This window comes from Puma concolor, chromosome A3 (assembly GCF_028749965.1).
Source record: "Puma concolor isolate L17-30 chromosome A3, mPumCon1.1.hap2, whole genome shotgun sequence".
Lineage (NCBI taxonomy): Eukaryota > Metazoa > Chordata > Mammalia > Carnivora > Felidae > Puma > Puma concolor.
The window spans coordinates 101202227-101217933 of NC_141669.1; the positions used below are offsets into that span (position 1 = coordinate 101202227).

Consider the following 15707-nt stretch of genomic DNA (forward strand, 5'->3'; position numbering starts at 1 on the left):
GGGATAGGTGGGAGGATTGGGGTGGAGGAAGGAAAACAGGAAAAATGCAGGCTACATCATTTTTTGTTGTTAGGGGAAAAAAGGAATCAATCTATTAGAATCATCTAAGTTGTGTTTTAAAAATAAAGATACCTGACCCCATCTTAACACACTAAACTAGAATTTCCCAAAGAGGATGTGGAGTCAATATTTTTGACAAGTGTCCTTAAAGTGATTCTAAAGATTAGGATAGTTTTAAACACTGTGGTTATCATTTTGCATTCTGTTCAAACAATAAGCTTTGGCCACTTAGAGAGTTTAAAACTTTGACTCAAATTTTCATAGGTTTTAAATGTATATCTTGTTCTTGATCTCTTTATATGGTTGAAGAAAACAAAATCCACTCTTTTATGCTGTCAATCTTCTTCATTGCTATAGCCGTTTGTTGCTGTTGTTGTTCATTCTTTTCTTTTCATCTTTATTTATTGAAGTAAATACATATGCATAAAATTGCAAAAATCACAAATGAGCATATTCAGGTAACCAGCACTCAGATCAGGAAACCGAGTCCCACCAGAGCTCCAGAAGTTCCCTACCTACCCCCTTCTTGTCACTACCCTGCAATGCTAACCATCATCCTAACTTTTAACACCATTGATTAGTTTTGCCTATTTTTCAAGTTTAAATACACTGAATAATATGAGATATACTCATTGGTATCCAGTTTCTTTCATTGTTGTACAATTTGTCCATGGTGTTTGTCCATGGACAATTTGTCCATGAGTTTGTACAATTTGTCCATGGTGTTGAGTGTACTTATGGTTGGCTCATCATTTTGCTATATCATTCTTTTGTAATGATGTGCCAGCATTAATTCATCCATTCTTCTGTTGATTATTTCCACTCTGGGACTAATACTAATAGTGCTCCTATAAACATCATTATATGTGTCTTTGATGAACATATTGACTCACTTCTGTTGGGTATATACCTGGGAATGGAAGTGGTGAGTCACAAGGTAGGTATAGGTTTAGCGTTAGTTCTACTGCCAGTTTTCTCAAGTGGTGGCACTCACTCTAGCAAAGAAGAACCTTAGTTGCTCCAATGCCTGGTGTTGCCTGCCTTTTTCATTTTAACCATTCAGTGTGGTTTTTATTTGCATTTCCTATGGCTTGGCTGGTTTCTGAACCTTCTTTAATAATGGTGTTTAGGATCCAGATTCCTTTGAAGCTGTACTCCCCACACTCTATAATATTCAACCTGGCATCTAATGCTTCTGATCCTAGACACATCTAGCCATATAAAAGACAGTAAATTCACCCTAAAATAAATTTGCCTAATTCCATTTCACTCTTACTTTATAAGCAGAGGCAGAAGGAGTCTTTTTTATACAATTTCAGCCTCCCTAAAAATTGAAAGAAAATAAAAAAGATGGAGAGACCGAGATGTTGGTAGATTGCTAAACCAACTCTAATAGACAACTTCATCAAGAAAGAGTAAAGTTTCATTAAAACTGAGCTAGAAAGGAGATTGGATTGTTAGGAAGTGATACAAAGTCTTCATTTTTTTTTATATTGTTCTTCCTGTAGTCTCCAGCCAACCCAAATTCATTTTCAATAATGGCTCAGTATTTATACTATTAATCAATATTCTTGTGAAAACGACCTAATGCAAAATTGAAGATTTAATTGTTCTCTATGTTTAAGAAATATAATTAAATCATGAAAGGTAAGGTAACAACATTACTCAAAACGCTGGTGTTACATTTCATTTTCCCTGTATGCTATTTTGTCTCTAAAAATGCAGTGTAGATTTAGCCAGAAATCTAACTCCTAAAAAGCACTGTATTAGGAATACCAGCCTATTAATAAGATATCTGAAATATACTGAAGTAGACAAAGAACAGGAAAAGACTGCTGGTTCGAAGGGAATCATACCTGAATGAGAATTTCTTTTTTTCTTTTTTTAAGCAAAACAATATTTCAGATTTACGTGCTGCCAGAATATCTCTCATTGGCACTTCAAAGGTAAATTGGAAAAGAGAAAGAACATTTTGTGTACTCCCCCATGGTTTGGTAACCTGAAAGCAGACTGGAGCTGTAGCAGTTTGCAGGGAGGGGGCTAATTTGAGAGTGAGGAAAGATACAGCTAATCCACTCCCTCAGGCAGAAGCTGAAATGGCATTTAGGAAGAGATTTTGAAGGAAAAAAGTCTCTCACATAAAAATATGCATGTTACTTCTCAAAAAAGCCAAAAGTTTCTGAAAGTTTGCATAATTTTTCCTTGCCTCTCCCCCCACCAAAAAAAGAACCAAGCCAATGTTATTATTTAAAGATTAATTAAATTAGGCAGGTAGAAAGTTCACTAAGATTTATATAACACAAAACCATACAATGATTTTTTTTCCTAATTATAAAGATTTCATGTTTGAACAAACACCTTTCTTCTAAGCTGCTGAACATATTCAGAGGTAAATTAAACTATTTGAGTAAGTTAAGCAATTACAACAAATTAGACAACAGCCTCACTTCCTCCCTAAACCACAAAGTCTTCATGAATGCTTTGCAATGACCCACAAATGGAACAATAAGAAGGATGTTAAAAGGTACTGTCAAAGGAACTGAATGCTAAACGATGCAAGCTTTGTCTAAATCCATCCAAATAAAGGTTACAAATTGCCATGTCATGCATTGGGGACCCTTTCTTGTAAAGACCTGGGTAATAATGAGATCCTTTGCCCTTCTACAGTGTCAGATCATATCAAATACAAATGAGCAAACTGTAACTTGAATATATTTATTTCTTAAGTAATCTATTTTTATAAAAACAATCAAAATATTCTTTCTTTATACTATTGTGGTTTTGCTCTAGAAGGTAATATAAATCATATAAAGCTAACACAAAAGTATGCTTATTACTCTACCAACTAGCTTAAAACCCTGAATAAAATGCTACCACTCTCTCTCCCTAATGCATCTCTAGTATATGTATATGTTATGCTTTACAATAGTATTTCCTAAACTTCAGAATTTGGCACTTCTAATATATGCTCCAGCATTCAGAAGCCCATGGTGGGAGTAATGAGAAATAATGCTTTGTCAGTATTTAATTATAAAATGTATAATCTTTCTCTCCTTCCATATGCTATTTATAATGCAGAGGGAGTGTCTATTATAAAGAGCTTACCAGATAGAATTAGAAGCTTTTATCATAATTCTAACTTGTTTATATTTGTTATACAAACAATTTGGATTGAATACTTCCTTTCTCATCCAAATGTCTGACATAATCTGAATACAAATGTGCAGTTTATTGAATCTTTTTTTGTTTCTGTAGCCAACTACATACAGAGACTTTAAAAAAATTGTCAGTCAGCTGACAATATGCTTTATAGGCAGGAACAACAATCAGAATAATTAACAACCAGGGCAGTACAGGCACTAACTAATCAGAATAAACACCCAGCCAATCAATGTGCTCATCATCATAAATAACAAGCATAGCCACGAAAGCATGCTCTGGCTTAAAAGCAGCTCTAATAAAACATGTTCTTCTAACACTCACAGTTATTTGATTATCTTCAATAAGCTATATAGCAAAGCACATGTGTACACACACACACACACACACACACACACACACACACACACACACGTACATCTATAATTTGTTTTTCTTCTTTTATTATTATATAGCATTATACCATCGACACTCAGATATCCTCTGCATGCTACCAGATGCAAGTGCAGTTAATTCTTCTTAGTACCATCATACTTCAGACCATAGCTATACCATTTCTCTATTGATGGGGTATTTAAGCTACTTTCATTTACTCTAGCAAATAAAATTACAAAATACATCATGTATACATATATCCTTGTATACTATTTTTTTCTTGTTTTTAATACTGAAAATAAGGATTTCTAAATCAAAAGATATGTTTTTTTTCTTTTTTACTGATCATGTGAGATTGTTTTCCAAAAGAGATCACAACAATTCTTACTACAAGAGTTCCAACATCCCTACAGGTTCACACAGGCTGGGCTGTGGGGTGGGTTCCCTAGAAAATAGTCTTTTAGAGTTGTCCAGCCTGGAGGCAAAGAATTAGACTTCTATATATCACATCATGAGTCATTGCTTGCAGACCATCTTCAGGGAGAAAGCATAATCTTGGGCAAGACAGCTCTCAGACTGAGAAAAACTCTTGAAGAGAGAATCAGCTGGGCTGTTGGCCACTTAAACACTCAGTAACAAGAAAAATTCTTCAGTCAAAAGAGTAATCTGAACCCATCTTATGTATAAAAAATGTATTTCATTGTTGTTTTAATTTATATTTCTTTACGTACTAACTTAGAAACATACTTTCACATGTGTATTGGCTGTTTGGAATTTCTCTTCTTTGACATGCTTGTTCCTACCCTTTGCCCATTTTTCTTTTGGTTGTTAGCTTTCTTCTTATCCTTTTGTAGGAACTCTTTATATATTAGGGAGAGTAACTATGTTGTTAGCTTTCTTCTTATCCTTTTGTAGGAACTCCTTATATATTAGGGAGAGTAACTATCACATGAGTTACAAATATTTGCCCCAATCTATCATTTTCATTCCATTTGACATATCTGTTTTGTGCCAAATATATCAGGGTACTGGCAGGAGAGAGGCAAACTCAAAAGTTTTAACTAAAAAGAATTAAATAAAAGGGCTATGTCCAGAGATGCAAACAAAGTGAGACAGTCAATAAAAGTAAGTCTCCTAGGGCATAATGTAAGCCAGAGAAGAACATAAAGGAATCTGAGTTGGAAGAGGAAAAATGTAGAATAATCAACATACCATATAAAACATTTAACTTTCTTTCCAGGCCAATGTTACATTTTTTTAGAAACTCTTAAAGCATTCCTATTTTTATCATTGTTACAGCTCTTTTTTTTTTTTTTTATTTTGAAATAGTTTAAGACTCAAGAAGTTGCAAAAAATAGAGAGGTTCTATGTACCATTCACATAGCTTCCTTCAATGAAGATAGCCATAATGAACACAATCACAGCCCATTATCAAAATTAGAAAATTGACACTGATACAATATTATTCACTCAAGTGCAGATGTTATTTAGACTTCACCAGGTTTTACATGAACTCATTTGTGTGTGTGTGTGTGTGTGTGTGTGTGTGTGTGTGTGTGTGCATGTGTGTGTAACTATATGAATTTTCATTGTAAGTATACATTTAAGTAAATATAATAACAATCAAGATACAGACTTGTTCCATCACCAGAGTGAAACACTACTATATTAACTGCTTAAGTCACTTTCTCCTCCAAGCCCCAACTCCCAGCCAGTGGCAAAGTCTCATTCACTAGAATTATGTCACTTTGAGAATATTGTATTAAAGGTTGTCCTTATTAATGAGTAGTATTTCACTGTATGGATGTACCACACAGTTTGTTTTTCTATTTACCCAACGAAGGATCTTTTCTTTATTTCCAGTCCTTGGTTATTATTACAAATAAAGCTGCTTGGAACTTTAATGACAGTTTTTTTGTTTTTTTTTTTTTTGTAAATGTAAGTCTTCATTTCCCTGAGTTAAATACTCAAAAGAGTAATTGCTGGATAATATGGAGGTTTATGTTTAATTTTACCAGAAACTGCTGTTTCCACTTTTGAAGTAGATGGACTAAATGCAATTTTCTTTAGTTCTCACACCAAACACAACTAAGAGCCCTAGGCATTATGTATAAAACAAATAAAACAAGAATCTGAAAAGTGGAATAAAAAAGGCAAATCAGAAATGACCTCAGGACCCAAAGAATGATAAGAGTATTGAATTCCCTTGGTTTACTCCTTGTACCATGTATCCTAGACTTGGAGCTGAAGTAGTTGGTAACCCAGAATGCCAATGGCCACAGACAAAAAAAAAAAAAAAAAAAAAAAAAGTAAAAGAAGAAAGCCTATTAAAAGCCTGTTGCCAATCAAGGGAAAATTTCAAACAATAATTAGTCTATTCCAACCAAACACAACAGACAAATAATGTGCCCCTACCCTACTAGTAATGCCAGGTGAAGAGTAGACTTCTACCTTTGTAAGGCTGCACTGAAGCACTCCCAACTACCTTCCCCCACTAGGAAGGGGTCAGAGAAGACCTATCAGGAAGCTGGGACTTTCATCCCCTTCAGCTAAGAAAGAGGCTTCTATACATACAGTATTAATGGAGACCAGTTGGGGAGCCAGAACTCACACTGCCACCCACCAGCATTGAGGAAGCACATTCTTGGGTATGAACAGAGGCCCAATAGGGACCTAGACAGTGTGGAGCCTACTTGGGACTGTCTCTTCCTCTTCTTGCATGCAGTCTCTCTTTCTCAAAAATAAATAGATAAATAAATAAACTCTTGAAAACTAAAAACAAAAACATTCTTATAAATCAGCATAAAAAAACACCTTATGGGGGAAAATAGTTCAAATAATAGTGGATTTGTCATTTAAATCAGGAAGGCTAGAAGGAAGTGAGACAATTTATCTTAAGTGATAAAAGAACCGACCCTTATATTTAGTGAAAATATTCTTCAAGAATGGTGGAAAACTCAGTACATTCTCAGATTAACAAAAACTATGAGAATGTGTCACCAGCATACCTATTCTACAAGGATGGCTAAAGAAAGTTCTCTAAACAATAATAATGAAAAAAAAGGAATCTTGAAACACCAGGAAGGAAAACAGAACATGGCAAGAAAAAGTATGAGTAAAGGCAATAGGATTTCCTTCTCCTGAGTTTTCTAAATTATGTATTACAGTTGAAGTAAAAGTTATAACTCCATCTACTATGGTCTTAAATGTATATAGATAAATGTTTAAGATAATGACATTAAATACAAGGAGGAAAAGGGTTATAAAAGTAAGATTTTTATACTTTCTATGTTTTATTCTATGCTTGATTCAAATGATAAAATGACAATAACAGTGGACAATGATAAGTTATAAGGTATAGGTACTGTAAGTAAGACTGAAGGATATTGGTGGAGGGAAAGACATATAGATTATAATGTAACAGAAAGAATAGAACCCAAAGAGAGACCCACACAAATATGCCAAAGGCTTCTTGACAAATGGACAAAGCAATTAAATTAAAGAACAACTTTTTAAGAAATGGTGCTAGAGCAACTGGATATTCAAACATAAAAATGAATACTGACCCATGTTTCATACCTTATACAAAAATTAACTCAAAGTAGATAATGTACTTAAACGTTTTCATGAAAAATATGTAGAAAATCTTTGCTTCTAGGGATAAAGAGTTCTTATGCTGGATGCCAAAAGTATGATCCATAAAAGGAAAATTGGATTTCACCAAAATTTAAAACTTTTATTCTATGAAAAACATTTTTAAGAGAAAATATTTGCAAACCACCTATCCAACAAAGCACTAATAGCTATAATATATAAAGAACTTTCAAAACTAAACAAAAAATTTCAATTAGTAAATGGGCAAAAGATGTGAAGAAACATTTCAATGAAGAGGAAAGACTAATGGCAAATGAGCAAATGAAAAGATCAGTCATTTGGAAAATGCAAATGAAAGCCAAAATGAGATATCACTATACCTATCAGAATGGTTATATATATATACCACTATACCTATATGTATATATATAATATATATATATCACTATACCTATAAGAATGGTTATATATAACATATATATATATATATATATATATATATATATATATATATATAACTTATATATATATATGTGTGTGTGTGTGTGTGTGTGTTTTATGTACATACATGTATACATACAGTAAAACCTTGGATTTGAGTAATTTGTTCTGCAAATGTTCCACAAGATGAGCAAACATTTCTAATAAACCTTAACTTGATAAATAAGTACTCTTGCAATATGAATAGTACATGATGTCACATGATCACAACTGAACGAATGGTTCTTCTCTCTCTCTCTTTTTCTTTCTCTCTCTCTCTCTCAATGCAGGATGGTGGGTGATCATCAATGCAATGTCACATTTCTTCGAAATCCTCAAAGGAGGCAAAAGCAAATGTCATTGGATAGGGTCCTTATTAAAGTTGGACAAAAAGAAAAATATTCCATTGAGCCAATAGATAGGAGTGATTCCATTAGTGATAGTAAAAGTCGTCCTACACAATAATCCTCCTCTCTCATGTCTCCCTCACACTAACCACAAAGGTTTTCAAAGGTAAGTACAGGTTAATTTCTTTGTTTTCTTTATACTTTGTATTTTGTTTATTATTTTGTATTATATTACAATATTTCAATCATTTTTATATGAATATTTTGGGGGTATGGAAGAAATCGTCTAAGTTTCCATCATTTCTTATGGGGAAATTCACTTTGATATACAAGTGCTTTGGTCTACAAACATGTTTCTGGAATGAATTAGGCTCACAAACCAAGGTTTTACCGTCTTCAAAACAAATGCTGGTTGAGGACAGAAATTGGATTACTCATACACTGTTGGTAGGAATGTAAAATGCTAGTCACACTGGAAAATATTCTTGCTGTTTCTTAAAAAAGTAAACATACAACTATCATACGATCCAGCAACCACACTCTTGGGGATTTAACCCAGAGAAATTAAGACATCAGTTGACACAAAAAACTTACACATGAATATTTAGAGCAGCTATATTAATAATAGTAAAAAACTAGAAAAAACACAGATGTCCTTCAGTAGGTGAATGGTGAGACAAACTTGGTACATCCATACCAGGGAATCCCACTCAGCAATATAAAGGAATTACTGATAACATGCAACAATCTGAAGAATCTCTAGAGAAATATGTTGAGAGAAAATGCCAATACCAAAGGTACATACTATATTATTCCATTTATTAAACATTCTTGACATGACAAGAGAGTTAAGGAAGGGGTGTGATGACAGGGAAACGAGTGTGACTGTAAAAGGGAATCATAAGGGATCCTTGTGGTGACGTAAGTGTTCTGTACCTTGGCTGTCAGTGTCAATATCCTGGCAAGGATACTGTACCATAGTTTTCCAAATGAAAAATTAGAACTTCTCTGAAGAAATAAAATGTATAGAAAAGAACCAAATAGAGATTATAGAACAGATACTGTACTATAGATTTGCAATGTGTTTCCATTGGGGGAAACTGGGTGAAGCATACATTGAATCTCTCTTTTGATTCCTTACAACTACATGTAAATCTACAATTATCTCAAAATAAAAATTCTAATTCAAAAAAACCTGTCAAACTCCTTTACAAAAGGGTTGTCCATTTTACATCCTCATCAACAATAATGAGAGATCCAGTTTCTCTGCATTCTCACCAACATTTGGTGTTGTAGCATTTTAAAATTTTAGCTATTCTAATAAGTATGTTTTGGTGCCTATAATTTTTAACCTTAAAATACAAGACAGATTGAAATAATGAAGAGTTTTTCTTACATATAAAAAAGATCTCAGTTCCCTTTTGGAGGGGTTGTTTTCTGCCCTGAAAACTGCTATATTGCTTTCATTATGCTCTGAGAGTTTGCAAATCTTCATGTTTTCCCTCCTGTACTTGGCTTCCTGGAAGCTTGTGTAAAGATTTTACCCCTGTAAGGGACTAACATATCCTAGCTTTATGCTACCCATCTGGCATACAGGCAGAAGAGGAAGGAACAATCCTGGAGGAGATGGTAGTGGAAAATAAGTTAGGAGCATTGACAAGTGGGGTCAGAATTGAGCTGAATTCTACCCCAGTCCTGTATGGGAAAGGTCCATAGACTGGCTACTCTAGTCCAATGAAAGTTGTAAATTCAGGTCACAGATCATTCTAGGTCAATAATGAGGTCCAAGAAAAATCTGATCTAGGAGGAATGGGTAGTCACAAGGCTTGCAAAGCAGAGAAGAGAAATGATCAGAAGGATGAAAATGGCAACAATTTTTTTTCTGAGAGTTTCAAAGTGAGGCAAAGAGCACCAGAACAGGGAAGATGGTGGTATAGGATGAGGCTGGGCTCACCTCGTCCTGCTGATCACTTAGATTCCACCCACATCTGCCTAAATAACCAGAAATCCGCCAGAAGACTAGCAGAAGGGACTCTCCAAAGCCAAGTGTAGACAAGAGGCCCACAGAAGAGGGTAGAAGGGCAGAGAAGCAGTGCATGCTACACGGACTGGCATGAGGGAGCCCGGGTGATGGAAGGACAGCCTGCCCCGCACGGAGAGCCCCTTGCAAAAGCAAAGGGGTCGGACTCCATGAGTTCTGACAGCCAGGGGGACTTAACATCTGGAATGTTAAAAGTCAATAGCTCTGCTCTCAGAGAGCGGGGAGGGCGAGAGGACTCCAGGAGGCAGAGTTGTTGAGCCCCGGGAGAGAGAGCCCAGCTCAGAGGGAGAACAAAGGTGTTGGCAAGCATCATCTCACTCTCCCATCCCCCAGCTGAAATTCCAAAGGGAACCAGTTCCTGTCACCAAACTTGCTTGCACCACACAAATGCCCAACACTGTGCTTCTGTGGATCCATCCCTCCAACGGGCCTGCCTCCCTCCCAGAGATGCAGGGCCCGTCACACAGGGGACCACCGATGGCAAAGTGAGCTAAGCCTACCCCTCCCACCCTGTGCACCTTGCGGATCCACCCCAGGCTAATACGCCAGATCCCATTGGAGCAGCACCAAAAGCCTGGCAGTGTCCAAGTAGCCCAGACAGGGGCCACACCACTCCACAGTGAGTCCTGCCCTTGGGAGAGGGGAAGATAAGGTACACACCAGTCTGACTATGGCCCCAGCAGTGGTCCGGGGGCAAACATCGGGTATTCTGGACAACACAGAGGAAGTGCCCTGGGTTTGGAGCCACCACAGGGACTACCCAAAATGATGAAGCAGAAGAGTTCTCCTCAAAAGAAATTCCAGGAAGTAGCGACAGCTAATGAATTGATCAAAAACGATTTAAGCAATATAATGGAATAAGAATTTAGAATAACAGTCATAAAATTAATCACTGGGCTTGAAAAAAGCATAGAGGACAGCAGAGAATCTATTGCTACAGAGATCAAGGGACAAAGAAATAGGCATGAGGAGCTAAAACATGCTATAAATGAGGTGCAAAGTAAAATGGAGGCGGCCATAGCACGGATTGAAGAGGCAGAGGAGAGAAATGGTGAATTAGAAGGTAAAATTATGGAAAAAGAGGAAGCTGAGAAAAAGAGAGATAAAAAAATACAGGAGTATGAGGGGAGAGTTAGATAACTAAGTGATGCAATCAAACAGAACAATATCCATATCATAGGAATTCCAGAAGAAGAAGAGAGAGAGAAAGGGGCTGAAGGGGTACTTGAACAAATCATAGCTGAGAACTTCCCTGATCTGGGGAAAGAAAAGGGCATTGAAATCCAAGAGGCACAGAGAACTCCCTTCAGACATAAATTGAATTGATCTTCTGAACGACATATCATAGTGAAACTGGCAAAATACAAAGATAAAGAAAAAATTCTGAAAGCAGCTAGGGATAAACACACTCTAACATATAAAGGGAGACCAATAAGACTAGTGATGGATCTATCTACTGAAACTTCACAGGCCAGAAAGGAATGGCAGGAAATCTTCAATGTGATAAACAGAAAAAATATGCAGCCAAGAATTCTTTATCCAGCAAGTCTGTCATTTAGGATAGAAGGAGAGATAAAGGTTTTCCCAAACAAACAAAAACTGACGGAATTCATCACCAATAAACCATCTCTACAAGAGATCCTAAGGGGGATCCTGTGAGACAAAGTACCAGAGACATCACTACAAGCATGAAACCTACAGACATCACAATGACTCTAGGCCATATCTTTCAATAATAACACTGAATGTAAATGGACTAAATGCTCCAACCAAAAGACATAAGGTGTCAGAATGGATTAAAAAAAAAAAACAAAAAAACAAGCCCATCTATTTGCTCTCTCCAAGAGACACATTTTAGACCTGAGGACACCTTCAGATTGAAAGTGAGGGGATGGAGAACTATCTGTCATGCTACTGGAAGTCAAAAGAAAGCTGGAGTAGCCATACTTATATCAGACAAACTAGACTTTAAATTAAAGGTTGTAACAAGAAATGAAGAAGGGCATTATATAATAATTACAGGATCTATCCGTTAGGGAGAGCTAACAATTATAAATGTCTATGCACCAAATACAGGAGTCCCCAAATACATAAAACAATTCATCACAAACAAGCAACTTTATTGATAACAATGTGTTAATTGCAGAGGACTTTAATGCCACACTTACAGTAATGGATAGATCATCTAGACACAGGATCAATAAAGAAACAAGGGCCCTGAATGATACATTGGATCACATGGACCTGACATATATATTTAGAACTCTGCATCCCAAAGCAACGGAATATACTTTCTTATTGAATGCACATGGAACCTTCTCCAAGATAGATCACATACTGGGTCACAAAAGAGCCCTTCATAAGTATACAAGAACTGAGATCATACCATGCACACTTTCAGACCACAATGCTATGAAACTTGAAATCAACCACAGGAAAAAGTCTGGAAAACCTCCAAAAGCATGGAGGTTAAAGAACACCCTACTAAAGAATGAATGGGTCAACCAGGCAATTAGAGAAGAAATTTAAAAATATATGAAGCAAATGAAAATGAAAACACAACAATCCAAACGCTTTGGGATGCAGCAAAGGCAGTCCTGAGAGGAAAATACATTGCAATCCAGGCCTATCTCAAGAAACAAGAAAAATCCCAAATACAAAATCTAACAGCACACCTAAAGGAAATAGAAGCAGAACAGCAAAGACACCCCAAACCCAGCAGAAGAAGAGAAATAATAAAGATCAGAGCAGAAATAAACAATATGGAATCTAAAAAAACTGTAGAGCATATCAATGAAACCAAGAGAAGGTTTTTTGAAAAAATAAACAAAATTGATAAACCTCTAGCCAGGCTTCTCAAAAAGAAAAGGGAGATGACCCAAATAGATAAAATCATGAATGAAAATGGAATTATAACAACCAATACCTCAGAAATACTAAGCAAAATCCCTAAGCAATTATCAGGGAATACTTTGAAAAATTACATGCCAACAAACTGGACAACCTGGAAGAAACGGACAAAATCCTAAGCACCCACACACTTTCAAAGCTCAAACAGGAAGAAATAGAAAGCTTGAACAGACCCATAACCAGTGAAGAAATTGAATCAGTTATCAAAAATCTCCCAATAAATAAGAGTCCAAGACCACATGGCTTCCCAGGACAATTCTACCAGACATTTAAAGCAGAGATAATACCTATCCTTCTCAAGCTATTCCAAAAAATAGAAAGGGAAGGAAAACTTCCAGACTCATTCTATGCAGCCAGCATTACTTTGGTTCCTAAACCAGACAGAGACCCAGTAAAAAAAGAGAACTACAGGCCAATATCCCTGATGAATATGGATGCAAAATTTCTCAGTAAGATACTAGCAAATTGAATTCAATAGCATATAAAAAGAATTATTCACCATGACCAAGTGGGATTCATTCCTGGGCTGCAGGGCTGGTTCAACATTCACAAATCAATCAATGTGATACATCACATTAATAAAAGAAAAGAAAAGAACCATCTGATCCTGTCAATCGATGCAGAAAAAGCATTTGACAAAATTCAGCATCCTTTCTTAATAAAAACACTCAAGAAATTTGGGATAGAAGGAACATACTTAAAGATCATAAAAGCCATTTATGAAAAGCCCACAGCTAATATCATCCTCAATGGGGGAAAACTGAGAGCTTTCCCCCTGAGATCAGGAACATGACAGGGATGTCCACTCTCACCACTGTTGTTTAACATAGTGTTTGAAGTTCTAGCATCAGCAATCTGACAACAAAAGGAAATCAAAGGCATCAAAATTGGCAAAGATGAAGTCAAACTTTCACTTTTTGTAGATTACATGATACTATACATGGAAAACCCGATAGACTCCACCAAAAGTCTGCTAGAACTGATACATGAATTCAGCAAAGTTGCAGGATACAAAATTAATGTAGAGAAATCAGTTACATTCTTATACACTAATAATGAAGCAACAGAAAGACAAATAAAGAAACTGATCCCATGCACAATTGCACCAAGAATCATAAAATACCTAGGAATAAATCTAATCAAAGATACAAAAGATCTGTATGCTGAAAACTATAGAAAGCTTATGAAGGAAATTGAAGAAGATACAAAGAAATGGAAAAACATTCCGTGCTCATGGGTGGGAAGAATAAATATTGTTAAAATGTCAATACTACCCAAAGATATCTACACATCCAATGCAATACCAATCAAAATTGCACCAGCCTTCTTCTTGAAGCTAGAATAAGCAATCCTATTGCTTATTTGTATGGAACGCAAAAGACCCTCAATAGCCAAAGTAATATTGAAGAAGAAGACCAAAGTGGGAGGCATCACAATCCCAGACTTTAGCCTCTATTACAAACCTGTAATCATGAAGACAGCATGGTATTGGCACAAAAACAGACACATACCAATGGAATAGAATAGAGACTCAAGAGTTGGACCCATAACACTATGGCCAACTAATCTTTGACAAAGCAGGAAAGAATATCCAATGGAAAAAAGACATTCTCTTTAACAAATGGTGCTGGGAGAACTGGACAGCAACATGCAGAAGAATGAAACTAGACCACTTTCTTACACCATTCACAAAAATAAACTCAAAATGGATAAAGGACCTGAATGTGAGACAGGAAACCATCAAAATCCTCGAGGAGAAAGCAGGAAAAAAACCTCTCTGAACTCAGCCGCAGAAATTTCTTACTTGACACATGTCCAAAGGTAAGGGAATTTAAAGCAAAAATGAACTATTGCGACCTCATGAAGATAAAAAGCTTCTGCACTGCAAAGGAAACAATCAACAAAACTAAAAGGCAACCAATGGAATGGGAAAAGATATTTGCAAATGACATATCAGACAAAGGACTAGTATCCAAAATCTATAAAGAGCTCACCAAACTCTACACCCAAAAAACAAATAATCCAGGGAAGAAATAGACAGAAGACATGAATAGACACTTCTCTAAAGAAGACATCCAGATGGCCAACAGGCACATGAAAAGATGCTCAACGTCACTCCTCATCAGGGAAATACAAATCAAAACCACAGTCAGATACCACCTCACACCAGTCAGAGTGGCTAAAATGAACAAATCAGGAGACTATAGATGCTGGAGAGGATGTGGAGAAACGGGAACCATCTTGCACTGTTGGTGGGAATGCAAACAGGTGCAGCCACTCTGGAAAGCAGTGTGGAGTTTCCTCAAACAATTAAAAATAGATCTAGCCTATGACCCAGCAATAGCACTGCTGGGAATTTACCCAAGGGATACAGGCATGCTGATGCATAGGGGCACTTGTGCCCCAATGTTTCTAGCAGTACATTCAACAAAAGCCAAATTATGGAAAGAGCCTAAATGCCCATTAACGGATGAATGGATAAAGTAGTTGTGGTTTATATACATAAAGGAATACTACTTGGCAATGAGAAAGAATGAAATATGGCATTTTGTAGCAACATGGATGGAACTGTAGAGTGTTATACTAAGTGAAATAAGTCATACAGAGAAAGACAGATACCATATGTTTTCACTCTTATGTGGATCCCGAGAAACTTAACAGAAGACCATAGGAGAGAGGAAGGAAAAAAACGTTAGAGAGGGAGGGAGCCAAACCATAAGAGACTCCTCAAAACTGAGAAT

The 15707-nt window shown here is 36.2% G+C and overlaps 1 protein-coding gene across 1 annotated transcript in view; it reads right to left on the minus strand.

Moving 5' to 3' along the window:
* Window positions 1–15707, minus strand: part of MACROD2 (mono-ADP ribosylhydrolase 2) — a 2047210-nt gene that overhangs the window by 1418645 nt on the left and 612858 nt on the right. The window lies entirely within an intron of this gene.